Here is a 27,151-nt window from a genome sequence, read left to right as displayed (position 1 = left end):
TTCAGGAATGCTAAGAGCCCATTGTAGGTTGTTTCTCCCAACCATAACTAGCAATGTTAGAAATAAATGAATGGTTTAGAAAAAAAAAATTGCTTTCCATGTGTGAAAGAAGTCCTAGGAGAGACATCCAGGTTAAAAAGGAAATCAGGGGGATCCCTGGGTGGCGCAGCGGTTTGGCGCCTGCCTTTGGCCCAGGGCGCGATCCTGGAGACCCGGGATCGAATCCCACGTCGGGCTCCCGGTGCATGGAGCCTGCTTCTCCCTCTGCCTGTGTCTCTGCCTCTCTCTCTCTCTCTCTCTCTGTGACTATCATAAGTAAATTAAAAAATAAATAAATAAAATCTTTAAAAAAAAAAAAAAAAAAAAAAGGAAATCAGTTGAGGTACCTGGGTGTTTCAGTCAGTTAAGCAGCCTAAATCATGATCTCCAGGTCCTGAAATGGAGCCCTGTAGCAGGCTCCCTGCTCAGTGGGGAACCTGCTCCTCCCTCTCCCTCTGCCCACCACCCCCCTTGTTTGTGCTATCAAATAAATAAATAATATTTTTTAAAGAAAAAGAAAAAAAATCAATTCAGAAATACCCCACTATTTATGCTTAATGAGTACTTCTTTAGCAGATAAGTGGAACTGGGGTTTTCTGTGTCCTTATCAAAGAACAAAAGAGAGATAGAAGATATTATCATAGAGACAACATTCATGTTGAGGAATTTGTGGTAATTTGAGAAGGGCTTGAAAAAAACTTCAGACACCAGGGGCAAAGGGGTGGTAAATCCCAAAGAGACAAGAAAATAGAATAGGCCCCGTTAGCCAAACAAAATGGAAGAAATAAGAGCAAACTAAACCTTTTCTAGGTATTCTTTATGGAGGAAGTCTCTAAGGTGGCTTCCCCCATGTTCCCACTCCCTGGTGTTCGTGCTTTGTGTAATCCCATCTTCTTGAGTGTGGACAGACCTTGAAGTGGCCATGTTGGGGGGGGTGGTTCGTTTACCCTCTAGGAACTGTAGGTGGTCTTTAGATGCTATGTGTAGTTTCCAGCTAAGAATTAACAAGAATCCAGGGCCACGGTTATTATGACTGCAGAGAAATGAATTCTGCCAACAACCTGAGTGAGCTTGGAAGATTCTTCCCCATGCAAGCCTCCAGATGAGAACACAGCTCAGCCAATACTTTGCCACCTTGTCAGACCATAACTGTGAGATCATAAATCGTGTACCATTTTAAAACACCATATTTGTGGTAATTTGTTGCAGAGTAATAGAAAACTAATAAAGTAAAAGAAACCTGAGAAGGGAAGTGGGGAAAACAACTCAAATCAGTAAGTTCCACAGGTAAAAATAGGAGTTCCAGATTTTCTTTGGATTCAGGAAGGAGGAACAATCAGAATAGTTTACACTGCTTTACACAGCACAAGAGCTGAATAAATCTTTCTTTTTTAAAAAAATATTTTATTTATTCATGTGAGAGAGAGAGAGAGAGAGAGGCAGAGACACAGGCAGAGGGAGAAGCAGGCTCCATGCAGGGAGTCCGATGTGGTACTCGATCCCAGGTCTCTAGGATCACACTCTGGGCCGAAGGCAGTGCTAAACCACTGAGCTACCCAGGCTGGCCTGAATAAATCTTTCTTAAAGAAATGCTGCAAAGATGATTGAAGGAATCAAAGAGTTTATTTGAGATCACAGTGTCAGTATCCTCTCTGTAGTTCAAAGTGGAGCAGAAGGGTCTAATAAGACCAATTCTTCAGAACTTGTTTCTAGAAACAGTATAATCCTGAACACATCATATCCACTGTGCTTCCTCAGAGATGGAACCTGATTACTGAGTTGGGGTTAGCAGGAATGATGACAGGTAACCAATACAACAAAATCGGTCATTTCTTTGATCACAGGAGAGAGCTACCAAATTTGTAATTTGGCCAGTTTCCATATCATACCACATTTCTTTTGGATATACACTAAAGAGTAGAAATGCTGGGTCATATGAAAATTCTTTGTAACTTTTTGAGGAACCATAAAACATTTCTACAGCAGCTGCACTACTTTGCATTTCTTTAGCAATGTACTAGCATTCCAATCTCTCCATATCTTCACATTATTTTCTGGTTTTTTCTTTTTTCTTTTTTTTTTTTTTTGAGAATAGTGCTGGTTAGGCATTTATGTAACTTCTTTGAAGAAATGTCTATTCACATCCTTTCCATTTTTGAACTGAGTGTAGTTTTTGTTGTCGTTGACTTGTAGTTCTTTATGCATAGTAGATGTTGATCACTTACCAGATATATGGTTTGCAAGTATTTTCTCCCATTCCATGGGTTGTCCTTTCTCTCTTCAGTGAATCCTTTGATGCACAAAAGTTTAAATTTTGAGGAGGTCCAAGTTTTCTATTTTTTCTCGTCTGTGCTTTTGATGTTATACCTAAAAAACCACTGCCAAATCCAAGGTTTTGAAGATATTTCCGTTTTTCTTCTAAGAGTTTTATATAGTTTTACCTCTTAAACTTAAGCAAACATAATTCTTGCTTCTGTCTCTCTTTGATATCTCTTCCCAAATAAAATCTGAAAAAACATATTTCATGATTCCAACCTCTGTAACCTTTCACAAATTGCTTAAAATCTCTGAGTCTCAGTTTAATTATCACTGAAGGGATAATATCACAAGGTTGTTAGAAGAGTTACATGTTTAAACACTGGAGCTCAATAATCTCATGCATCCTTTTTCCTCCGTTCAAAGGGCTTTCTCTTCCAGGACCAGCCAGGATCAATTACTCCACCTCATCTTAACTGCTTGCTTATGGACAGTCGAGCCCAGGGCCTCAAGTCTCCCATCTTTGCTTCAGAGGCCTCAGTGGTCCTCCCTTCCCCTATGCCCTTTGCTCTAAGAGAAGTTCCTGCCTCCACAAATTCCAGCCTGGAGCCAATCTGGGCTACCGCGGAGAATAAATTTCTAACGGGGTTGCGGGAAGGAATGGACAAAGGCAGCAGCCCCGCAGGGCCCCAGCCCCTCAACCACCTTGGAGGGACACAACTTCGGGCACACTGACCCCTAGAAAAGTCAAGGCCAAATTCCTTTGGTGCATATGGGGAAGTTACTCCTGGCCTAGATCCCGTAGCAGCCTCCTCTCCTTCCAGTCAGAGATTCATTCCTTCCGGCGGTTCTAGCGCTCAGCCTAAGGTATTCCTTCACACAGGAGTCCTCCCTCTGTGCGGTCCCGCTCCACCGCGCAGGCTCCCGAGGCTCCCCTATGTTCTCAAATGGTCTTCCACTGAGAGCACCAGAGACTACCCTTGGCCTCCGCGAGTTCTACAGACGGTCTGGTCTCTCTGCGGGGACAGTGCCCCTCACGCTGCTCCTCAGAGAGAGCCCTGGAGTCCCCCTTCACACAGGGGTCCTCCGTGGGGGCGGCTCCCCGAACGGCCTCCGGGACTCTCCCAGCGGCAGAGGCGGGGACCCTCGGGGTTTATCCACTTACACAGGGACTCCCTTAGGGGCTGCTGCCACACAACACCTCACAGTCCCCAAAGGGCTGTCCGCGGCCCGCAGGCTCGTCCCTTAGGGTGCCTGCCGAGTCCCCGCCGCCCCCGCCCCCGCTTACCGGGACCGTCAGGGTGCGGGACGCGGGTCCGGGACTGGCGGACTCTACACTGCGGACCCCGCGCCGCCCATGGCCGCTCGGGAGCCGGCGTGCTGGGGCCGAGCGCCGGGAGCAGGAGGCGCAGGCGGAGCAGCAGGCTGAGGCGGCGGCGGCGGCGGCGGCGGCGGCGGCGGCGGCGGCGCGCGCGCCCCAAGCACACCCACCCGCCCCACCCCCGCCCCCCGCGGCTGCGGCGCGTGCGCCCGCGCGAGAAGACCTCCGCGGGCCGGTGGGCGCGCGCCCCGCCCAGTGCTCCTGAGCCTCGTGCCGCGGCCCTCGGGGCTCGGCTGGCGACCTCGCGTGGGGAGGAGGCGCTGAGGCAGCGCAGGAGGCCGGCGGCGGGCTCCGACACCTGTGGGTCCGGGTGCCAGTGGGCACCGTCGACCAGTGTCCGGCTCTGCGGCGCCGGGTCTTCTCGGCAGTCGGGCTGCCAGCGGCAAGGTCAGTGCTGGCCCAGAGGAGGCGTCCCGGGAAGGGGCTCCGCGGCGGCGGCTCTCGGCTCCCGGCTCCTGGCAGCCGAGGCGGCGCGTCCGGCCACCCGCACCTGCCTGGGGAGGTGAGAATGACTCATCCAGGCGGCCTTGGCCGGAGCCCTTCCCTCCGTCGCCAGACCCTGCTGCAGCGTGAGGGCCTCCGGGCGGGCGACCCGCGCGTTAGGGCGCTCACCTTGGCGGTGCCCCACTGCGGAGTGGCCAGATGAGCCTTCACAGAGTGCTCTGCTGGCCCAACTGTTCCTGTGCGCTGTATTCTGAGGTTATTGGTCCTCCATCCCCAGCAGCAAAACGTACCTTGATATGCCCCACTCTTTGCTGCCCAGCCTCATCCCTCAGACTACCCAATTAGCAGTTCTGAGGGCTGTAACGTGCATTATTACACCATACTAGGTGCTTTAAAGAAAGTGAGGGTAAGAAAAAGAATGTCAGAAGTCATGAATTCCCTAAAAGCTAATTATAAAGCAGTAACTGAAGAAATACAAATGATATGCTGAGGATTTTTATTTAAATTATTTTTTAGGGACACCTGGGTGGCTCAGTGGTTGAGAGTCTTGCCTTTGACCTAGGTCATGGTCCCTGGGTGCTAGGATCGAGTCCCACATCAGGCTCCCTGCTTCTCTCTCTGCCTATGTCTCTGCATCTCTCCCTTGTGTCTCTCATGAATAAATAAATAAAATAATTTTAAAAAATAAATAAATTATTTTTTAAATGTTTAGTATTTTATTTACATTTTTAATATACTTCATGTTTACAGATAAATTCACAAATACAGTTCACTTCATCCTGTGAGGGACACAAAGACAAACTTATTTTGTCCTTACCATCATGAAACTTAACAATAGAGAATAAAAAGTAGGTACACCTTTAAACAAAATGCCAGATACTAAACACTGTATATATGTTAAGTAATTTAAACTTCACAACATCAACATGAAGTACTGCATTTCATTGATTCGATTATACAGATGCAGAAAGTGAGGCACAGAGAAGTTAACCTAAGATCACATAGCTAATACACAGAATATAGGCATTTTTTACTCCAGAGGCCATTCTCCTAACCATTTGTTTCACTCTACTGCCTCCAGACCACCTTGAGGATATGCATCATCCTAAAGAAATAATTTTTTCAAGGTCATTAATTATGTAAATAATATTATTAAAAGATGTGTTATAAAATTCATGGTCCCATGTGAGGTATAATGTTTTGTTCATGAAGATTTAGGATAATGGTTATAAATTTGTTTGCTGTCATATCAGTGCACATAGAGATTCTTGGTACTGTCTCTGTAACATCTCTCCCTGTCTTTATTTCAGAGGCACCATTGCTAGTTAATTTTACATCTCACACATGAGAAAAAGGTAATGATAGTATTATTACTCACAAGGCCATAACTTCTCAGAACCTGTCTTAAAATAATATAGGTCTTCTTGCCTCTCCAATTTCCTAATACCATTTATTTAATGCTAGTTATATGACTACTTATGACACCACATCATCCATCTTGCCACCTGTGGGTATTGGCTTCTAAAGCTCTCTCAAAACCTAAAATAAGATAAAAAAAAATAAAGGGTCTTTTGCTGGTTGTTACAGTGTTTTATTAACGATAAGCACAAATACGTATCTTACCAAATGTGAATGTCAAATGTGAATGGTAATTTGTTTTCTAGATTATTGAATTTACCTTGTGTAATTTTATAATGTAAATGTATAACAACATACCATCCAACCATGTATTTCCTTGAATTCTCTAGGCTATACTCACTGCATTCCTTGACTGTGCCCCTGCCTTATTCATACTGCCACCAACAGGTAGAATAGGTGAAGGGCCATGGGTTGATGAAGAGAATGATCCTATGGCACAGGATTGATCCCCTCCTTCAACATGGCTTAAGAATGACCAGGGAACAACCTTTTATGATAAACACATTCAACAAACTCAGAATAGAAGGGGAATTTCCCCAACCTAATTAAGGGCATCTATGAAAAACCCACCACCAATATCACACTTAATGGTAAAAGACTGAATACTTTCCACTTAGATCAAGAACAAGATAAGAATATTTGTTCTCGGGAGCCTGGGTGGCTCAGTAGTTTAAGTGCCTGCCTTCAGCCCAGGGTGTGATCCTGGAGTCCTGGGATCGAGTCCCGCATCGGGCTCCCTGCATGGAGCCTGCTTCCCCCTCTGCCTGTGTCTCTGCCTCTCCTCTCTCTCTCTCTCTCTCTCTGTGTCTATCATGAATAAATAAATAAAATCTTTTTTTAAAAAAAGAATATTTGTTCTCACCACTCTTATTCAACATTGTATGGGAGGTTCTAGCCAGGTCTGTTAGGCAACAAAAAGAAATAAAAGGCATCCAAATTGGAAAGGAAATAAAACTAAAACTATAAACTTTGTTCACAGGAGACATGATCTTGTACATAACAAATTCTAAGAAATGCATTTAAAACCTATTAGAAATAATAAATTCAGCAAGCTTGCAGACTACGAGATCACTATACAGAAATCAGTTGTATTTTTCTACACTTGCAATGAGCAATCCAAAAATTGAATTTTTAAAAATTCCATTCTTGGGGGTGCTTGGATGGCTCAGATGGTTAAGCATCTGCCTCTGGGTCAGGTCATGATTTCCAGGTCCTGGGATGGAGCCCCATGTAGTACTCCCTACTCTGTGGGGAGTCTGCTTCTCCCTCTCCCTCTGCCTCTCTCCCTGCTTGTGCTCTCTCTTTGTCTCTCAAATTAATAAATAAAAAATCTAAAAAAAAAAAAGAATTCCATTCTTGGAGCACCTGGCTGGCTCAATGGGTAGAGCATGCTACTCTTGATCTCAGGATTGTGAATTTGAGCCCAACTTTGGTGTAGAAATTACTTAAAAATAAAATGTTAAAAAAAATGAATTAAAAAATTCCATTCTTAATAGTATCAGAATAAAATAGTAAATTTAACAAAAGAAGTATAAAATTTATACTCTGAAAACAATGAAAAAGTATTGAAAGAGATTAAGATCTAAGTAAAGATTTTTTTAAATCCCATGTTCGTGGATCAGAAGACACCATTATTAAGATGGCAGTATTCTTTTTTTTTTTTTTAATTTATTTATGATAGTCACAGAGAGAGAGAGAGAGAGAGGCAGAGACACAAGCAGAGGGAGAAGCAGGCTCCATGCACCGGGAGCCCGACGTGGGACTCGACCCCGGGTCTCCAGGATCGCGCCCTGGGCCAAAGGCAGGTGCTAAACCGCTGCGCCACCCAGGGACCCCAAGATGGCAGTATTCTTTAAAAAAAAATAAAATAAAATAAAAGAAGGCAGTATTCTCTAGACTGATCTACAGATTCAACACAAAATACCTACAAGAATCCCAACTGACTTATTTTTAACAAACTGATTCTAAAATTCATATGGAATTACAAGGGATCTTGAATAACTAAAATAATCCTGAAAAAGAATAAAGTAGAAGGATTTATACTTCCTAATTTCAAAATTTACTATAAAGCAACAGTCAGTGTGTTACTGAATATGTCAATAAAGATAGACATATGTATCAATGAAACAGAATTGGGAGTCCAGAAATAAACCCATACATCTATGACCAACTGATTTTCAACAAGAGTGCCAAAACTATTCAATGGGATAAGAATAGTCTCTTCAGCAAATGCTGCTGGACAACTGGATATCCACATGCAAAACAGTGAAGTTACCTTACACCATATACAAAAATTAACTCAAAATGGACAAAGACCTAAACTTAAGAGCTAAAACTATAAGACTTTTAGAAGAAAACAAAGGGAAGGGATGCCTAGGTAACTCAGCGGTTAAGCATCTGTCTTGGATTCAGGGCATGATCCCGGGGTCCGGGATTGAGTTCCGCATCAGGCTCCCTGCTCAGCGGGGAGCCTGCTTCTCCCTCTGCTTATGTCTCTGCTTCTCTTTTTCTCTGTGTCTCTCACGAATAAATAAATAAAATCTTAAAAAGAAAACGGGAAAATCTTCATGACAGACTTAGCAATGATTTCTTGGATATGATATTAAAGGCACAGGCAACAAAAGAAAAAAACAGATAAACTGGATTTCACCAAAATTTAAAACTTTTGTGCATCTAAGGACACTATCAAGATTGTGAAAATATAGCCCATGGAATGGGATAAAAATATTTAAAATTATATATCTGATAAGGAATTTGCATCTAGAATATATAAAGAACCCCTACAACTTAATAACAAAAAGATAACCATATTCTAAAATGGGTGATATAGCCATTACAGTACATTGAGCTCCATAGAGACAGCACCGGGGCAAGTAAGACCCAGACAGGCACTGGGCGACTCTGTGCCTTGCTGAGGAAAATAATTAAACATGGGCAAAGGAGATCCTAAGAAGACGAGAGGCAAAATATCATCATATGCATTTTGTGCAAACTTGCCGAGAGGAACACAAGAAGAAGCACCCAGATGCTCCAGTCAACTTCTCAGAGTTTTCTAAGAAGTGCTCAGAAAGGTGGAAGACCATGTCTACTAAAGAGAAAGGAAAATTTGAAGACATGACTAAGGTGGACAAGGCCCGTTATGAAAGAGAAATGAAACTTCCTCCCCAAAGGGGAAACAAAAAAGAAGTTTAAGGATCCCAATGTACCCAAGAGGCCTCCCTTGGCCTTTTTCTTGTTTTGTTCTGAGTATTGCCCAAAAATCAAAGGAGAACATCCCGCCCTATCCATTGGTGATGTTGCAAAGAAACTGGGAGAGATGTGGAATAACACTGCTGCAGATGACAAGCAGCCTTATGAAAAGAAGGCTGCTAAGCTGAAGGAAAAATATGAAAAGGATATTGCTGCATACCGAGCTAAAGGAAAGCCTGATGCGGCAAAAAAAAAAGAGGGGGTGGGGGGAGTTGTCAAGGCTGAAAAGAGCAAGAAAAAGAAGGAAGAGGAGGAAGACGATGAGGATGAAGAGGATGAGGAGGAGGAAGAAGATGAAGAAGATGATGATGATGATGAATAAGTTGGTTCTAGCGCAGTTTTTTTTCTTGTCTATAAAGCATTTAACCCACCCACCCCCCCGTACACAACTCACTCCTTTTAAAGAAAAAATTGAAATGTAAGGCTGTGTAAGATGTGTTTTTAAGGGATCCCTGGGTGGCGCAGCGGTTTAGCGCCTGCCTTTGGCCCAGGGCGCGATCCTGGAGACCCGGGATCGAATCCCACATCAGGCTCCCGGTGCATGGAGCCTGCTTCTCCCTCTGCCTATGTCTCTGCCTCTCTCTCTCTCTGTGTGTGACTATCATAAATAAACGAAAAAAAAAATTAAAAAAATAAAAAAAAGATTTGTTTTTAAACTGTACAGTATCTTTTTTTTGTATAGTTAACACACTACTGAATGTGTCTTTAGATAGCCCTGTCCTGGTGGTATTTTCAATAGCCACTAACCTTGCCTGGTCTAGTATGGGGGTTGTAAATTGGCATAGAAATTTAAAGCAGGTTCTTGTTGGTGCACAGCACAAATTAGTTATATATGGGGATGGGGTAATTTTTCATCTTCAGTTGTCTCTGATGCAGCTTCTATGAAATAATTGTTGTTCTGTTAACTGAATACCATTCTAATTGCAAAAAAAAGTTGCAGCTGTTTTGTTGACATTCTGAATGCTTCTAAGTAAATACAATTTTTTTAATTTAAAAAATAAATAAATAAAATGGGTGATGAATCTGATTTCCTCTCTGTGACACCTTTCACTGGCAGAGTCTCTTTTAAACCAAAATTTAGTCAGGCTCCTCTGAACTCTCTTCTCAACCAAGCCCTGACTTTTTGGCTTCTGCGTTCATCCCTACATTGTCCAATTTTAGCAAGAATCCTACTGAGTCAGTTTAACCAGAATCCCCCATCCTTGATATCTACTCACCCTCCATATCTGATTGGGTTCCTCATTTTCCACCATCCCACAGGTAAGGGTTGATCTCCCTGGCCTGCCTTCAGCAAGAATCCTGTTAGGTTGTTTTTCTTGATTACTGCCTTAGTTTTCTTTTAATTTTCCATCCAGTAACCCTGCCCCCTACTCCTTGGCTATAAATTCCCACTTTTCTTTGTTATATTTGAGGTTGAGCCCAATATCTCTCCTCTACTGCAAAACCCATTGTAGTGGTCCCTATACCTATTGTAATAGTCACCCTGAGTAAAGTCTGCCTTATTCTTTAACAAGTATCATGAATAAAAAAAAAAAAAAAAAAAAAAAACAAGTATCATGAATAATTTTTCTCTTTAACATCACACCTACTGAGTTCCTACTGAGGGACAGTAAGAACAAGCTGCAGGCAGTTTCAAGATTATGTCATTCCAGTTTAGCAACCCCAGAGGAAAGATAAAATATCTCTCTCAGCATCCGTATTTTAAAAAATCTAAGGGTAGCTCAGTTGGTTAAGGTCAGACTCTTGGTTTCGGCTCAGGTCATGATATCATGTGTCTGTGCTCAGCAGAAAGTCTACTTGAAGATTCTGTCCCTCTGCCCCTCCCCCTACTCATGCGGATTCTCTCTCTCAAATAAGTATATAAATAAATCTTTTTTAAAATCTAAGAGAAGGGCGCCTGGGTGGCTGAGTGGTTGAGGGTCTGCCTTCAGCTCATGGCGTGATCCCAGAGTCCCAGGATCAAGTCCCACATCAGGATCCCTGCATGGAGCCTGCTTCTCCCTCTGCCTGTGTCTCTGCCCCTCTCTCTCCGTGTCTCTCATGAATAAAGAAATAAAATCTTAAAAAAAAAAAATCTAAGAGATTTCTCACAGAAGCTATGTGAAGGATGCATTTTCTAAGCTTAGGAAAATTTTATCTAGAGAATGCATACTAATGCCATATATTATGGCTTCGAACTATGTATGATGTCTTCCCCAGCACTAAAATGTATATTTTACTTTAGTACTTAAAAGGATCTACAAATAGCCAATCCTTACTGACCAAGGAAAAGTGTGAAAGGTGCCTAGTTCAACTGTAAATGGCATTCTGGTCATCTCTTCCATCTTAAAGCATTTCTAGGAAGGTTCTTGAACATTAGTCTGATGAAATTGTTAACCAGGATTGATATATTCAGTAAAATAATGGAACCATTCAGGCTGCATGCTACCAAGCTGCTGAATTTCAAAGGAAATAGATCTTGGCCTCCTCTTCCACTTCTGTCTTCATACTCCATACCTTACCCTTTTTCTTTTTTCTTTATTTTTTATTTAAATTTTGTTAGTTAACATATAGTACAAAATCGGTTTCTGGAGTAGAATTCAGTGATTAATCACTTACATACAACACTCAGTGCTCATCATAACAAATTCTGTCCTTAAGACCCATTATCCACCCACCTCCCTCCATCTCCTACTGCTTTTTTCTGAACTAACTCTGGCCTCTTAACAGATTTAGAATATGCTGAGTCCAGAATTCTGGTGGCCTGCTGCCTTTAAATTTTTTAATTTTAATAAACTTTATTTCTTAGAGCCATTTGGTTCACAGAAAATGAGCGCAAAGTACAAAGATTTCCCATATATCACCACCCCTGCAACACACAGAGACGGCCTCCTCCATTTTCTCCCATGATAGTGGCACATTTGTTACAACTGATGAACCTACATCAGTTTATCATCAGAGTCCACATTTTACATAAAGATCTTGGTATTGTATGTTCAATAGGTTTCGGCAAATGTATAATGATGTGTATATATCATTATAGTGTCACACAGAATATTTTCACTGCTCTAAAAATCCTCCATGCTCTGCGTATTGATTCCTCCCTCCCCCCAACCCCTTACAACAACTGATCTTTCTACTGTCTCCATAGTTTTACCTTTTTCTGGAATGTCATATAGTTAGAATCATATAGTATGTAGCCTTTTCAAATTGGCTTCTTTCACTTAGTGATATGCATTTGTGTTTCTTCCATATCTTTTCCTTTTGGAATTCAGTAAGTTATGGCTTCCCCACTAAAAAGTTACACTTTGATTCAATACCTCGTGGTATATCAAAAAGGTATTCATCTGGGATATGTTCTAAAGGATTTGTTCTTTACTCCAGTTTTCCCTAGGGTATTTTTGGCAGGGAGTCTTTATAGGACATCCATTTGAGTTGATGTTAATATATGTCACTACTTGGAATGTAGTTCTTGATTGGCAAGCTGAACTTACTCCAAATTCCTCAGGGCCCTCTTTTGTAACCCAGTTTATGTTTGGAAAATAGATCATTTTTAGATGGCTCACTCCTAGGGCATGGGATATGCATAGTCCCTGAGATACAGTGTGAGAGGTGTAAGAGTAGGACAAGTCAGTGAAAGGACAGGATTTATTCATGTTGAATCAGGGATCTATTAGAATTCTGATTGCAGGAAGTCTGAAGACCATTTGAGAAGGCCATATGAGAAGAGGAGTTTTGGATGAAGTTAATAAATGTCAAACTAAAACAGAAAAGCTAACTCATTTTCAAGACGGTAAGTTTATTTTGAGACAAGGTTTGAGGTTTTGTAGTGGGCAATCAAATAGAAAGGCCTCAGTGTCAGCCTTCTTAGCATTTAAGATACTGTTATACAGTCCATTCACATTTATTGTTATTATTGATATGGTCGGATTTATGTCTGCTATTTTGATTTTTGTTTTCTATATGTTTCGTGTCTTTTTTTGTTCTCTTCCTCCTTACTGCCTTCTTTTACATTAAGTGATTATAGTGTATCATTTTTAAAAAAAAGATCTTAGTTATCTATTCATGAGAGACACAGAGAGAGAGGCAGAGACATAGGCAGAGGGAAAAGCAGGCTCCCCTCAGGGAACCCAATGTGGGACTCGATCCCAGGACCCTGGGATCATGACCTGACCCAAAGGCAGATACTCAACCACTGAGCCTCCAGGTTGCCCCTATAGTGTACTTTGTAATAAAGTTTTTTTCCATATGCTTAATTGTTTCCTCAAGACAAATTTCTAGAAATGGAATTATTGAGTCAAAAAATGGTACATTTTTAAGCCTTTGATATCTATAGCCAAATTTCTCTCCAGAACAGTTGCTACAGTTTACAGTCCCATCAACAAGGCCTTTATGGGTTGTTGACTGATCCTAGTTATCAGGATCATCTCTTGTAGAGTTTTAACTTAATTCATTATAACTGCCTCTTATAAAATATAGGTCCTGAAATTTGAGCTAAAATCTAGTAAATTAAAGCTGAGAGTTTAATGTGCAGAACTGAGGATCAGATGGGTGCCTGAGTCATTCAGTTAGTTAAGTATCTGCCTTTGGCTCAGGTCATGATCCTAGGGTCCTGGGATTGAATCCTGAGTTGGGCTCCCTGCTCCACGGGGAACCTGCTTCTCTCTCTCCCTCTGCTTGCCACTACCTTTGCTTGTTCTCTCTCTCTCTCTCTCTCTCTGTCAAATAAATAAGTAAAATCTTAAAAAAAAAAAAAAAAAGAACTGGATATCAGCTAAGAAATTCGCTTTCTTGTATTTAATACGTGGGGTTATTTAATGGTAATTAATTTTCATAATAAAATCTTGATACTAGAAGTATTAAATAATGCATAATAAAGTTGAGATAAAGCTTTTTATCTCAATTCCTAGCATGTCTCAATCTCAGAATGAGAATGAAAACAAGGGCCTATTCATCTGTTGGACTACATCCTCAGCCAAACTTAACATTAGAGATACATATCAGAAATGCTTTCTTTAAATAAAGCAAGTCATTCTGAGTTTGAGCCCTAGGTTCAGGTCTAAATTCTTAACACCCCAAGCTGGCTGCTTCGCCTATAGTGTGTACTATCAAGTTCTTTCTTTTTCTTGTAGTGATAGGATAATTTTGTATCTTGATAGTGTGGTGGTTACATAAATCTACACACGTGATAAAGTGGCTTAGAATCATATACATATTGTGTCAATGTTAATTTCCAGTTTTGATATCTTACTACAATTACATAAAACATAGCCTTTGAGAGAAATTGGGTAAGAGTACATGTACCTTTATACCATCTCTCTAATTACCCATGAGTCAATAATTATTTCACAATAGAAAATTTAGGGGTGCCTGGGTGGCTCAGTTAATGAAGTGTCTACCTTGGGCTCAGGTCATGATCCCAGGGTCCTGGGATCCACCCTGCATCAGGCCCCTTGCTCAGCTGAGAGTGTTTCTCCCTTTCCCTCTGCCCCTCCCCCTCACTCGTGTGTGTTCTCTCTCTCAAATAAACGAATAAAATCTTTTTTAAAACAAAATAAATAAAATAAAATTTAAAAAGAAAAAAAATTTTGATCTCCAAAAACCTTTTAAATTTATGTGTTGCATAGATATACATTCACATGGATTCAAAAATCTTGCTCTCTTCTTTTTCTCCACCCAACCCGTTATCACTACCCCATTTCTATTGCTTCCCTTTTCTTCTATCTCCTTCTAATGTGTTTTATATAAATACATGCAAATATGGATATATACTCTTATTTATCCACCTTTCCCACAAAAAGGGTATGTGTTAGTCTGAGTCCTCAGAAAAGCTGTTGCCAAGACAGAATTAAATGTAAGAATAATTCCTAGAGGTATCCCTGGGGGGCTCAGCGGTTTAGCGCCTGCCTTCGCCCCAGGGCATGATCTTGGAGCCCCGGGATCCAGTCCCGCATCAGGCTTCTTGCAGGGAACCTGCTTCTCCCTCTGCCTGTATCTCTGCCCTCCCCCCCCTTTGTCTATCATGAATAAATAAATAAAATCTTTAGAAAAAAAAAAAAGAATAATTCCTAGAGTTGTAATTATTGGGCCAAGGGAAAATGTATTTGCAATTTATAACAAATATTTCTAAAATTGTTCTCCTTAGGGATTGCACAATTTTGCACTCCCATCGGCAAAATATGACGTTGTCAGTTTCTTCTTACTTTGCCAAAAGAACGTGCTGTCAAACTTTTGAGTTTTCACAATCTACTGTGTTATGATTTTAATTTACATTTATCTTATCATGAGTAAGTTTGAATGTCTTTTAAGATTTTATGTGTTTATCAATGAGAGACACAGAGAGAGAGGCAGAGGGAAAAGCAGGCCCCATGCAGGGAGCCCAACGCAGGACTGGATCCTGGGTCTCCAAGATCATGCCCGGGCGAAAGGCAGGCGCCAAACCGCTGAGCCACCCAGGGATCTCCATCTTTTCATCTGTTTAAGAGTCATTAGTATTTATTTTTCTATGGACTGTTTACTTCCTTTACAAATATTTCTACTGGCTTATTAGGTACTTTTTACATATAAGAAGGGGTTAGCCTTTGTCTGTAAAAAAGATTTGCAATTGTCTTCAAGTTGTAATTTGTCTTTTGGCTTTTTTATGGTGCATTCTGCCATTCAAAAGATATTCTATGCAGAATAAATTAATCATTTATTTTATGGCTTCATAGTTAACTAGGAAGGCTTTCCTCTCTCCAAAGTTCTAAAAGAATTATCCCATGCATTCTTCTGGTACTTTAATGTATAAACTTTTTAGGTATGATTTTTAAAATTAAATCTGTTGATTTGAAATTTACCTAAGTGTATAGTACAAAATATGAATTCACCGATCTTTCTTGAAAAAACTATCCAATTGCCCTAAAGCCATTTATTTAAAAGATACATGTTTAGGGGTGCCTGACTGGCTCAACGGAAGAGCAAGCAACTCTTGCTCAGGTTAGTGAATTTAAGCCCCACATTGGGAGTAGAGATTGCTAAAAAAAAAAAAAAAAAAAAAAAAAAAATGATGATGATAAACTTTTAAAAAATTAAAAGATACATGTTTATTCTAATGATATGGAATGTCACCTCTATCATATTCTACTATGTATTTGTTCTATTTCTGGACATTTTCATCAGTTCCATTTATCTGTCTATCCACAAGTACCATAATGTTTTAATAATTAAGGCTATATGGTTTTTTATTATTTGATATCACTAATCTCAGTGCTATCACAGTTCTTCCTTTTGAGAGTTTTACTATTTTTGCTTACTTCCCACTATAAATTTAGAAATCAGCCTAATTGTCCCCTATTGGTTAAACCTATTGGTATTTTTATTGAGATCACATTAACGTAGGAGTGCCTGAGTGGCTCATTTGGTTAATCGTGGGACTCTTGGTTTTGGCTCAGGTCATGATTTCTTGGTGATGAGATCAAGCTCCCTGTGAGGCTCAGAGTTTGCTTGGGATTCTCTCTCTCCCTCTGCCCCTCCCCCCATGCTCCCACGTGCTCTCTCTCTCTCTCAAATTGAGAGAGAGCCGGCAGGGAGGGGCAGAGGGAGAGACTCTCAACAGACTCTCTGCTGAGCAGGGAGCCCAGCAGGGGCTCCATCCCAGGACCAATGAAATCATGACCTGAGCTGAAATCACGAGTCCCACCCTTAACTGACTGAGCCACCCACGTGCCCCAATAAATAAACCATTTTTTAAAAGATTTTATTTATTTATTCATGAGAGACACAGAGAGAGAGAGAGAGAGAGGCAGAGACACAGGCAGAGAGAAGCAGGCTCCATGCAGGGAGCCCGATGTGGGACTCGATCCCAGGACTCCAGGATCACACCCTGAGCCAAAGGCAGACGCTCAACCACTGAGCCACCCAGGCGTCCCAATAAATCTTAAAGAAAAATCTTAAAGATCTTAAAGAAAAAAGAAAAAAAGAAAGAAAGAAAGAAAGAAAGAAAGAAAGAAAGAAAGAAAGAAAGAAAGAAAGAAAGAAGAAAGAAAGAAAGAAGAAAGAAGAAAGAAAGAAAGAAAGAAAGAAAGAAAGAAAGCCCACTACCTCCACTCCCCCAATACACTCCCTCACCCTCCTCCACATTCTCTTCATTCATTCCTTCTTCCTTCCTTCGTCCTTACCTTCCTCTTAATCCTTCCCTTCCTTCCTTCACTGTCCTTCCTTCCTTCATTCATTCCTTTCCCTCCGTCCTTCCTTCCTTGTCCCTCCCTCCCTCCCTCCCCCCTCCCTCCCTCCCCTCCCTCCCTACCCTCCCTCCCTCCCCTCCGCTCCCTCCCCTAACCCCGCCCTCGCCTCCTCCCTCCCTCCCTCCCTACCCTCCCTCCCTGCGCCTCCCTCCCCCTCCCTCAATAATTTACAAGTTAACTTAGGAAGATTTTTTTAGTGTTCTTATCCCTAAGAATATGGTACATTTTTCTATTTGTTTAAGACTGAATTTATACTTTTGAAAATGTTTTAACATTTTTCTCAAAAAACTTTTGCCTGTTTTATTCCTAAGTATTTATTATTTTGTGTTGCTTTTGGAAAGGGGATTTTCTTTTCCAATATATCTTCTTTTTTCCCCCAATATATCTTCTGATTGTACATTTGTATATACAAAGGCTTTTGAATTCAGCCTATTAATTTTTGTATTCAGCCACCTTACTGAATTCTTTCTTTCCATTTCTCTCTCTGCCCCCTCAGTAGTAGTAGTAATAGTAGTGGTAGTAGTAGTAGTAGTAGTAGTAGTAGTAAGTTTTGAGTTGATTATCTTCAGTTTTTCAGGCATACAATCATATCACTTTCCAATGATAGCAGTTTACTTTCATATTCCTAATTTTTTTAAGATTTTATTTATTTATTCATTATAGACATAGAGAGAGAGAGAGGCAGAGACACAGGCAGAGGGAGAAGCAGGCTCCATGCAGGGAGCCGGACAGGGGACTCGATCCCAGGTCTCCAGGATCGCGCCCTGGGCCAAAGGCAGGTGCTAAACCGCTGAGCCACCCAGGGATCGCTTCTTCTTCCTAATTTTTTATGCTTTCAATTTATTTCTATTTTCTAATTCTGTTAGCCACTGTATCCTCTACCAAGTGAAGATAATAAGAAGCCAGGTAAGCAGGTATTCAGAAGTGCCAGAAGAGAATGAGGATGCATCTTAGATTGGTATTTGTCATATTTTTTTCCATTGTAGCTATCAGTTGTGCCAGGCACTGTGTTAAACTCTTATTTTACAAAATTCCCTATAATGCTACAAGCACTTTATGATGTTTATACTACCACCATCCCCATTTTACAGGTAAAGGATCCTTTTTTTTTTAAGATTTCATTTATTTATTCATAGAGACAGAAAGAGAGAGAGGCAGAGACACAGACAGAGGGAGAAGCAGGCATCATACAGAGAGCCCAACGTGGGACTTGATCCAGGGTCTCCAGGATCACGCCCTGGGCTGCAGGCGGCGCTAAACCGCTGCACCACCGGGGCTGCCCTACAGATAAAAGATCTTAAACAAGGAAAAGTAAAAAACTTACCCAGATCACAAAGAAAGTGGCAAAACTGAGATTTAGATCCAGGTCTGTGTAATTCCAAAAAAACTACTCTTAAAAAAAAAAAAAAAAAAAAAAACTACTCTTAATTGCTAGGCTAATTGTGTATACCGGAGAATAGCATAAAGAAGTCTTTGCTATAACTTCTGGCCATAAGAAATCTGACTTGCTGAAGACCCCTACCTCTGACCTATGATCTGTAGTTTGGCATCCATACTCATTTATTGATGTGGTTGTATAAGCTCCCTAGGGTGTCCTTGAATGGATTACTAATTGCCATAGCCTCTGAAATGAAATAAACTTTTGTGTAGAGTATAGTTTTATTTTGTATTTTATAAGTGATGTTTGATAAGATAATGCAGTGTGCATAAGCAAAGACACAGGCTCATGTATGCCTGCCATTTCTTGCTGCCCCATTCATATGGAGCACTTGCAATGTCCCCATAAACACAGAATTCTGGTGGACCCATGATGTTGGGAATTGTTCAAGACCCAAAGTAAGTATAAGGTAAGCATATTATGAAAGTCACTGACTTCCATAGTGTGTTGCTAGATGTACACATATCAAGAAGTAAAATAAAACTAGAGTTAATTTTGTGCAGTGTTTCTATGTTTTGCTAAGAATGAAATACATATGCATGAGTTAGCTACAAAATATGAATTAAGTAATGTTGGTGATCCTACATAAGGGTTAAATGATCTGATATTTGCATTTAAAGCTGGCACTGTACAATACAAAGATTAACAGTAAAATTCAGGGTTATTATTTAAAGTTTTAAATGTTTATTTACTTAGAATAACATTAGACAAGGCAAAAAAAAAAAAAAAAAAAAAAAAAAAACCAGGACAAGTCAGGAGAGGGGGGAAGTGGAGAATATAGTAAAAAGGAAAAGCTTTATATTTTAGTACCTTTTTTTTTTTAAGATTCTATTTATTTTTTCATGAGAGACAGAGAGGCAGAGACACAGGCAGAGGGAGAAGCAGGCCCCTTGCAGGGAGCCCCACATGACTTGATCTGGAACGCCAGCATCACGCCCTGGGCCAAAGGCAGGCGCTAAACCGCTGAGCCACCCAGGGATCCCCTATTTTAGTACCTTTAAAGACAATTTTTCCTACTCTTTGAACATAGAGCCAGCATTTTCATTTTACTCTGGATTGTACAAATTATGCAACCAGCCATTTTTTTTTAAAGATTTTATTTATTTGAGAGAGTGGGGGTGGTGAGGGAACAGCATAGGAAGAGGGACAAACAGACTCCCTGCTGAGCATAGAGCCTCATGCAGGGCCCCGGATCCCACGATTCCCAGACCATGACCTGAGCCAAAATCAAGAGTTGGATGCCCAACCGACTGAGCCATCCAAGTGCTCCTGTAACCAGGTATTTTTTTAACAAGCCTTCTAGTGATTCTGAAATAAGGGCGGGATTGAAAGCCACAGAAGCAAACGATCTTTTAAAGTTCTCGGCACTAAAAAAAATAAAAAAATAAAAAAAAAATAAAGTTCTCGGCACTGAGGCCTCAGGACCAAGAGCATTGGGTGGGCCGATGCTGCCCTCTAGTGTCTCTGGCTGCCATCTAGTAATACTCACTACATTTCTGCATCATAGTAATCTGCTATGTGAGGGCTTGTGGTCTTGCTGCCTGTTACCACCCTGCAGAGATTTCCAGGAAAATCTTAGCTCTTGAGCATTAATAAAAATGCTCATGTATAATGCTGTGTCAACACACAAAAATCTGAGAAGAAAACTAATTAAAAAGAAAATTAAGAAACAATTCCAATCACAATAGCATGAAAAAGGAATACTTAGGAATAACTTAACCAAGGAAACAGAGTTATTTAATAAGTAGAGAATCTCATTTTGTCAGACGAAAAGGTGCTAGAGATCTATTACCACAGGTAGGAGATAAGGGGTGAGTGAAATGGGTGAAGAGGATCAAAAGGTACAAACTTCCAGTTATAAAATATGTCATGGTGATAGAATGTATAGCATGGTGACTATAGTTAACAACACTGTGTTGCATAGTTGAAAGTTGCTCAGAATATATCTTAAAATCCTCGTCACAAGAAAAAAAATTTTGCAACCTTGTTAGGTGATGGATGGTAGCTAGAGTCGTGGTGGTGATATTTTTGCAATATATACAAATACTGAATCATGTTGTATACCTAAAACTAATATAATGTTATATGTCAATTGTACCTCAATTTTTTAAAGATGATAAATTTTATTTTATGTTTCTTAACATAATTTAAAATTTAGAATTTTTAATGTTGGACTTCTGGGTGGTTAAGCGTCTGCTTTCAGCTCAGGTCATGATCCTAGAGTCCTGGGATAAGTCCCGTGTCAGGCTCCCTGCTCAGTGAAGATTCTGCTTCTCCCTTTTCCTCTACCCCTCCTCCTGCTCGTTCTCTCTCTCTCTCTCTCTAATAAGTAAGTAAAATCTTTTTTAAAAATTTAATGTTGCTGATAAATAGCAGCAACCATGTTTCTCTGTCCCCAGTACCTAATATAATGCTTGGCAAATTTTAGGAATTAGGTAATATTTTCTGAGAATAAAACACAGCAGAATTTCATTAGGTTTGTTTGGAGGGACAAATTTAAATTAGTGGTGTGTCTTTGAGGATTTTCTTTAAGGGGCTCTGATATGACCCATAGTACACATGAGTCAGCAACTGTGAAGAGTTTCCTGAAGAAACTCTACTATTATAGTAATTGTGGCACTATAGCAAAGTCATGGAAGCAGAATCTGGCTTTGGCAAGTTTTCTGGAAACAAATAAATTTGAATTTATAGTTGTGCAGCACTCCAGAATCCACACAGGCTTTTCATGTACTTCATCTCCTTTGTTTGAGTACCAAATCAGTAAATAAACCTGTAGGAAAGGCCTACTCTGCAAAAACACATAAGATTATCTTTGGCTCTAACTCCTGAGTCTGGAGACAGAGGAACAAGGGTGAATGAGTTGCTGCAGAGGAGTTAGGAGCAGATGGTTTTAATGGCTTAGTAGGATGGCAGTGGCTGTGGGTTATCTGTAAGGTAAAGAGTGCACTGGTTGGAGCAGGTGCAAAGTTTGCACAATCTAATGGCTTTCTTGTGGGCAGGAGGTTAGACTAATGGGAGACTGAGAACTGTTTCAGCAGTAAAAAGGTGGCAGCAGCAGCTGCAGGAAGCAGAGCTGGTTGGGGAAGAGATACAATATTCTGTTCACTCTCTCTTCATCCCATTGGTGAGGAAGGGAGTGTCCTAGGGTTCTGGAGGTGACTGAACTCACAACACTGCACACTGGACCTATGAGATTGACAGCAGTTTACTAATCACATATATTCCCAGCCTAGGGAAGGAGGACACCAAACACCATGCAACATCACACTGCTCTCAGGAGTGGAGAGAACAAACAGGGCCTTTAGGAGACAGGCTTTGTAATAACAAGACGATGGGGTGACGGTTGGTTCTCATGGGAAGATGTGATTGGCAAATAATTCCACAGGCTGCAGGGGCATGAAGCCCATTAGGCTGCGGGAGAGTCAGGTACAGCCAGTCCAGCTGATAGGGATATTAACAAAGTAGGGGGCCTTTCCTGCTGGGTGAGGGGCATTTCTGGCAAGAGTTGAACTCATAGTTATAACTTTGGAATCCCATAAGGCTCAAAGATGTCAAGGCAACACATTAAATTTTAGGCCTCCTAATAAATATATAGCAATAATAAAAGATTAAGGGTGCCTGAGTGGCTCAGTTGGTTAAGTGTTTGCCTTTGGCACAGGTCATGATCCCAGGGTCCTGGGATTGAGCCCTGCATCAGGCTTTCTACTCATCACCCTGCTTCTCCCTCCTCCTCTGTCCCACCCTCTGCTCATGCACTCTGTCTCTCTCTCTCTCTCTTTCAAATAATAAAATCTTTAAAAATAATAATAATAAAAGATTAAGCTACTTTGTAGGTTTCCTGACACAAGCTGCTTTTTATTTGTATATTCATGATATTTTATTTGTATTAAATTATCATTCATTGCTCTTTGGTAGAAAAAGTCTTGTTCTTGAATTATGGAATTTTTAAGTTCAAGAAAGTTATTGAAGGAGCTCAAATCCATCCCATGTTTAGGGAGGAATATTCCTAAATCATCTTAAATGTAAAGATCTATTTTGGTTTGAAGACATAATAATAAGGTCTCTAAAAAATAACGTAGTATTTTGTTTCTTTGTCTTAAATAATTTCCCAAATATTCTTTTTTTTTAAGATTTTATGTACTTATTCATGAGAGACACACAAAGAGAGATAGAGACATAGGCAGAGGGAGAAGCAGGTTCCCTGTGGGGAACCAATGTGGGACTCAATCCCAAGGACCCCGGGATCACAACCTGAGCCAAAGGCAGATGCTCAACCACTGAGCCACCCAGGCATCCCAATTCCCCAAATATTCTTAGACCTAGGGGGAAAAGCCTTCATGCTAATGGGTTTTTTGGTAACAGCCTTATCGAGACGTAATTCACACATCATACAATTGGCCAACTTAAAGTGTAAAATTCAGTGTTTTTTAAAATATATTCAGAGTTAGGCAACCATCACTACTCTCAATTTAAGAATACTTTCATCACCCCAGAAGAAACCCCATATCCTTTAACCATCCCCCTCAACCTTTCCATATACTACAACCCTAGGCATTCACTAATCCACTCTGTCTCTATAGATTTGCCTACTCTGGACATTTCATGCAAATAGAATCATAAAACATTGGTCTTTTGATACTGGCTTCTTTCACTAGCAGAATATTTTAAAGTTTCACCCATGTTGTAGCACATATCAATATTTCATTTATTATTATGGCTGAATAATATTCTATTATATGGATATACCACATTTGTTCATCCATTCTTCTATTTATAGGCATTTGGGTTGTTTCTGCCTTTTGGCTGTTATGAGTAACAGTTATGAACATTCATGTGCAAAGTTTTTTGTGGACACTGGGCTTGTCTCTTTACAATTCATACTCACTGATATGAGCCCTCGTGGGTCCCAATCAAAAGTCTATGGTGTTTACCAGAGCCTCTCCTTATCAGGCCCTGACTCCAATCCTTGTTCCCTCTATCCTATAAATCTGTGAAATTTTCTGCTCAGCTTTTCAGCCTCTTGGCTCTTGTCATTGACAATAGCCTTAAGTTTTGGAAAAGACAGCACTAACTGTCACACTCACCTCTGAAAACTTTTCTTCTCACCTGAGTCTTGGCCTCATAATTCCTCACTGCTTTAGTATTACCTTCAAACAGATTTTTTAAAGTTTTCATTTAAATTCTAGTTAGTTAACATACAGTGTTAGATTAGTTTCAGGTATACAATATAGTGATTCAACACTTCCATACAACACCTGGTGCTCAGCACATGTACTCCTTAATCCCCATTGCCTATTTAACCCATCCCACCACCCACCTCCCCTCTGGTAACCCTCAGTTTGTTCTCTATAGTTAAGAGCCTATTTCTTGGTTTGCCTCTCTCTCTCTCTTTTTTCCCCTATGCTTGTTTTGTTTCTTAAATTCCACACATGAATGAAATCATATGGTATTTGTCTTTCTCTGACTTATTTCACTTAGCATAATGTGCTGTAGCTTTATCCATGTTATTTACAAATATTTTCTCACAGTCTGTGCCTTCATGGATCATGCCTCAAACAAATATTTTTTAAAAATTTGTCAGGCTTTTCTAGTAGCTCTCAGCAGAAGAGATGGTCTGAATAAACAATCTGTCATTGGATTGGCAGCTCCCTAATTGTTTACCTTGACATCCTTTTTGAAACTATAGAAGTGGCATATTCAGAAAAATGGAAAATAACATACTTATCAACTTTACTTCTCTAACAATCACTGCCAACAGTATGGGCTCTTGGGATCCCTGGGTTCCTCAGTGGTTTAGTATCTGCCTTTAGCCCAGGGCGGGATCCTGGAGTCCCAGGATCGAGTCCCATGTCAGGCTCCCGGCATGGGCCTGCTTCTCCCTCCTCCTGTGTCTCTGCCTCTCTCTCTCTGTGTCTATCATAAATAAATAAATCTTTAAAAAAAAAAACAGTATGGGCTCTTTCTTTCTGGTCTTTTTTCTTATGGGTACATTTTTACACAGCTATACTTGTGATACTCAAATAATTAGACATGCTTGGTTTTTCACCTAACCTTATCTCGTCAGTGCTCTACCTAACTACTTCTCATTGTAAATATCATTTTTCCCAAAAGGTATTAAATACCAGTTTTTCATTCTCTAGAGAAGACCTACAGCTCTTTCTTACACCCCAGTGAACCACCTAGCCTATGCAGAAGAAACTAATGATGGATGGAAAATAGAGTAGCCTGCTCTGCTCATCCTGTTGGTCATGGCTCACCAAGTTTGACCAGTGTAGCTGTGGAGCCAAGATGCCAGGTATGAGGGGGCAAGAATAGGAGGTCTGATCAGAATTAATAATACCTTAGCTATGGAGACCTGACATTCAGCCTATTTTAGCTTCTTCCTGCCCTCTCACTCTGCTATGAGTCCTCGAAGTCTGTCAGTTATCAGCTCTTTGCTCTAATCCCTCCTCTGCTTCAGTGTGCTCAGTACACCCACCCTACTCTTCAGCATCCATCCAGCAATAGTACTAGCTTCTGCCTAAGCCTGCTATTTAGGAGATGGCCTGTCTCCTCTGCCCCTGTGTTAAAGTTTTCCTGTCAAGTTGTACTTAAGGCATGTCTTCCTATTCAACACCTGTCTGACTGGTGGAGCAGGTGATTATGAGTAGTATGTTATGGGTATATATATATATATATAATCAAAAAAATTTTAAAGAAAGAAAGAGGGGAGAGAGAAAAAAAGAAATAAGGACACTTTGACATTTGATATCCCTTCCTCCATCTACTAGGAATGGTCTATGCCAAAGATTACCTGATTTGCGCAGGACGTGTTTAGAGAAGTGGCTCTCAACCTTTTTTTCTGCCCCAATACATTTGACAAATGATTTTCAAATGATCAGTATGCTCCAGTGCACAATTTCTAGCATAGATGCTGTAACTCTACCCCTTTCTCTCCCACACAGCCAAGAACATCTGAAGGGAAGTGACTAAAAGTAGCATATTATAGAGATAAATTTAAATCATCTTTATTTTTCATTGGATGAAACAGTCACAGATTTTGGCATATTATTTGGTGAAAAATCACCAAGGTTGAAAAACACCGCTTTGGAGAAAAGTAGTTATTCTTCTTATGAGAAAACAATTACTAAGAATCTTCTGATGAACAGCACAGATCTGTGTTGCAACTCAATTTATGGTTGGTCATAAGCAAGCTAATTTTGTGATAGATTTTACCTTGAACATAAATTAAACTTCCAGCTCCATGATTAAGCATTATGCCTTTCTCACTCTAATAAAGCAGGTAGTTTATTGGTTCTTCAAAATCCCAAGCCTGTTTATTATCCAGTGAAGTCATATAATTCTCAGAATCAGGAATCTGACTGTACTTTTGCTCCCCACTGACTGCCCAAAGGCCCAGTATTGTCTCCAGCCCCTAATCTTGGGTACTTTTGCCAGCTTAGAATTAAGGTTGTTTGGGAGAAACAGGGAAAGAGCAAGGAGGGGACAAGCCATCTCCCAAAGGAGAAGGGGCAATTATTTATTAGGCATCTCTACTGGACGCATACCGCAATACAAATTCTTTGCCCAAACTTAAGAAGAGCTGTAAATATAAAAAGACATCCTAGGATACTCGAGGGATTTTCTCGGACATGAGAATGATGGCTAATGTTATGAGTCCTTCCCAAATCCCAGGTGGTTAAATCAATTTGTGGTCTTCATATTTCCAAGGGATAGATGCAGATGACTAGGAATGGCTAAACAGCCTAAAAATCTTTCGGCAGTTATCTAGAGAGTTAATAGCAGAAAGCCAATGTCAACTTTAGGGTTTAGTTTGGTTGTAAATAGTCCTCCCAAATGGATACTCTAGAGGGGTTTTACCCCTTCTGGTTCAAAATTCAGCTTTTCCCATTCTGTATTAAATTGTGTCCCTTTTTCAGTATAAAAACTTGTGCTAACCTAAAGGTGTTTTACAGTTTACTACTTTGTAGTAATGCAATGCCATATAGGATTAAAATGTTTATAAAAGATTTATAATTTTTGATAAAGGAAAACTTAAAAGTTTTATAGCATTTGTACCTAAGATAAAAAATCTTTGAGGGTAAGGTGTATATCTGCACAAGGGCTTGAGGAAAATGTGCAATACAAATGAGAGAATATATTGTTACTGAAACTGTTTCTTACAGGTACCTTTTAACTACCATGCTGTTGGAAGCCAGATTTTTAGATGGTAAATATCTTAGACTAGCAGACATCTGTTGCAACTACCCAACTCAGCCATTGTACTGAGAAACCAACCATAGACAAATGGACATGACTATGTTCCAATAAAACTTTATTTACAAAATAGGCAGCTTGATATCCAAATTGTACATTTTCATGAAGCATGCCTTTATTATAGGTAATTGTCATGTTAAAGTGTGACTTAAAATGTAAGTGTTCAATACAAATTTGTGTAAATAAAGCACATAATTTTTCACCCTACACACACAAAAAAGAGTAGATCTACCATATTCATTGATGTAGTTAGTGGTCATTTTTTCCCCCTGTGATGGTTGTGACAACCAGAAGTCAGCTAAAACACAGCTTTTTGTTGGAGGACCTGCAGCAATGTTCCTGGTTTGCACAGAGGCGTCTATTATGTGGAAATACAGAGAGTAAGGAGAGAGGTGCTCCAGAACTAGGGCATGGGGCAGGGTTCAAAGTCATTTGGTTTCCTCCCCCTACTTTCCCACAGCCCACTCT

General features: G+C 40.4%; 2 long non-coding RNA genes and 1 pseudogene across 2 annotated transcripts in view; 2 read left to right on the top strand and 1 right to left on the bottom strand.

Moving 5' to 3' along the window:
- LOC119876816 overlaps window positions 1–3,737 on the bottom strand; it is an 89,229-nt gene extending 85,492 nt beyond the window's left edge. Inside the window, exon 1 of the long non-coding RNA XR_005366950.1 lies at window positions 3,584–3,737. This is a non-coding gene — a long non-coding RNA (uncharacterized LOC119876816). The remainder of the gene's footprint in view (window positions 1–3,583) is intronic.
- A 143-nt stretch (window positions 3,738–3,880) lies between these two features.
- LOC111098086 lies at window positions 3,881–27,149 on the top strand. Its single transcript, XR_005366959.1, has 3 exons — window positions 3,881–4,063; window positions 24,568–24,722; window positions 26,593–27,149. It is a non-coding gene; the product is annotated as an uncharacterized LOC111098086 (long non-coding RNA).
- Window positions 8,455–9,110, top strand: LOC100856091 (annotated as a pseudogene).
- Window positions 27,150–27,151: the final 2 nt, after the last annotated feature.

The sequence above is a fragment of the Canis lupus genome, chromosome 11, assembly GCF_011100685.1.
Source record: "Canis lupus familiaris isolate Mischka breed German Shepherd chromosome 11, alternate assembly UU_Cfam_GSD_1.0, whole genome shotgun sequence".
In the NCBI taxonomy this organism is placed as follows: Eukaryota; Metazoa; Chordata; class Mammalia; order Carnivora; family Canidae; genus Canis; species Canis lupus.
This window is presented reverse-complemented; position numbering and strand designations above follow the sequence as displayed.